We start from the raw sequence: 2,401 nt of genomic DNA, 5'->3' as shown, positions 1-2,401 counted from the left end.
TCTGACTGATGCTGTTGATGCCCAAATGGCACCACTGTTTACTATACAGCAGCTGGCCTGTTTCACATGGAGAACAGAAGCATGCCACACTCGCTCTCTTTCTCTCTCGCTCTCTTTCTCTCTTTATCTCCCACTCTCTCTCTCTCTCTTTCCTCCTTTTCTCCCTCTCTCTTTCTCTCCCCCACTGTAGTGGGGCTTGGAACCCAGATCCAAAGGGGATTTAGAGTTTGAACTTGCTTCAATTGAAAGACAAACAATGTGTGTGTGTGTGTGTGTGTGTGTGTGTGTGTGTCTGTGTGTGTGTGTGTGTGTGTGTGTGTGTGTGTGTGTGTGTGTGTGTGTGTGTGTGTGTGTGTGTGTGTGTGTGTGTGTGTGTGTGTGTGTGTGTGTGTGCTTCAGTAAGATGTGACATGTTTGGAGTACCGCTATAATACTGCAGCTGTCACACTTTATTGCCATGTTAGCTTCAGAATGACTCCGTTGGTTGGGTTCAGGGGGCAGGTAATAATCACATTCCATGTACTGTAACCGACTCCTAAACAGAAGCTTCCTGTGTTAACTAGATTTGTGTTGTTGTTTTAGTTATGTTTTGTGTGTTTCTCTGATGTCACTTTTCTGTTACTGTGCTGTGCTGAAAAAAAAAAAAAAAAAACATGTTTGAGATGTTGCAACTCATCTCAAATTACATTGGGGCATTCTCGGTGGTATACTGCATTTAAAGTGTTTTATTTTTTCCCCCACACTAAAAAAAAAAAATTCCTATTTCTTCCGACATTGTATTGTCATGTAGAACAGGTTAACATTTAAAATATGGCGTATTTGCTAGATTATGAACAGTGTTGTGTTCTTGTGTTATTCATACATACATTCATACACTGCATACAATATGCATACATTCTTATTTTATATGAAGGGTTGCGTAATCTTTGCTGCTCCATAAAAGAGCCATGTAATATGTTATGCAGTCTTAATTCATTTAAGGGGTATGCAATCGTGTGCATTATTATGCTAGTACGTCTGTTTTACTTTAGGCCGTTAAACTGACTGGGGTGATTCCAAGTGATAGGGGGATTATATGGGGTTGTGGAAGGCGTAAGATGTCTAAAGAGAGTTAGCGTTCAGAGGATGGAAACTGAGCCCTCCCCTTCGCTTCATGTTTTTAACACACTCACACACACACACACACACACACACACACACACACACACACACACACACACACACACATACACAGGCATACACACACACACACCCCTCTTGAGACCCTTACTATTTTCACAACCCTACAACTCCTCAAAGCACACACACACACACACACACACACACACACACACACAAACTAACACACACACACACGTACAGCAACCAAAACACTTCTCTTGAGACCGTCACTGCTCTCACAACCCTACAACTCCCCAAAACATACACACACACACACACACACACACACACACACACACACACACACTCAACCCCTCTCTCCCTAGCTCTCCAATCAGACGGATGTTTGAACAAGCCTGTCCTAGCCAGATGAGCCCTATTGGATTTCTCACTTCCCTAAATCACTCTGCAGTTCTTTTTTTGTCTTTTCACTTGGTGGATTTGATCACACCCTGTTCCGTGGTGTCCAATAAAATGATTATATTTTCCTGTTCAGGTGCTTTAGATTGCGATTAGACCTCGTCGCCGCTCCCAGACCTAATACAGTGGGTCCAATTGATTTACTCCTTAGCTCACACACACACATACACACACACACACACACACACACACACACACACACACACACACACACACACACACACACACACACACACACACACCATATCCCACTCCTACAACTCCCTGCGGGTCACCCCCCGCCTGTTGCCTGATTGATTCCTCCGTGTAGGTGTTTGTCTGAAATAATGGCTGAGTTTAAAGGCACAGGCAGATGAAGTGCCAACGGGGAGACAGCAAGGGGAAAGAGTGAAGGCCTCACTGCAGACACCACACACACACACACACACACACACACACACACACACACACACACACACACACACACACACACACACACACACACACACACACACACACACACAGAGAGAGAGAGAGAGAGAGAGAGAGAGAGAGAGAGAGAGAGAGAGAGAAAGAGAGAAAGAGAGAGAGAGAAATACACACACATACACACACACACACACACACACACACACAGACAGACACACACACACACACACACAGAGAAATATACAAACAAATAACATGACTTATTGATGTTTTTTTTTCTTTCTTTCTTCTAACTGAAGATATATTGTTTAGGAACCAAAGTCTTAATATGTTGTGTGTTGTCTCTTACACTAAAAAGTACTGTATTAAAACAGACACTGCAATGCCCGCTCAGCATCAGAACAGGACCATT

General features: G+C 43.4%; 1 protein-coding gene across 1 annotated transcript in view; it reads left to right on the top strand.

Annotated features, from left to right (window-relative positions):
- The window catches only part of ntrk3b (neurotrophic tyrosine kinase, receptor, type 3b), a 144,445-nt gene that overhangs the window by 52,518 nt on the left and 89,526 nt on the right, over window positions 1-2,401 (top strand).

This window comes from Sardina pilchardus, chromosome 21 (genome assembly GCF_963854185.1).
Source record: "Sardina pilchardus chromosome 21, fSarPil1.1, whole genome shotgun sequence".
NCBI classification, from domain to species: Eukaryota; Metazoa; Chordata; class Actinopteri; order Clupeiformes; family Clupeidae; genus Sardina; species Sardina pilchardus.
The sequence above is the reverse complement of the archived record's forward strand: the minus strand, read 5'-3'. Positions and strand labels throughout refer to the sequence as shown.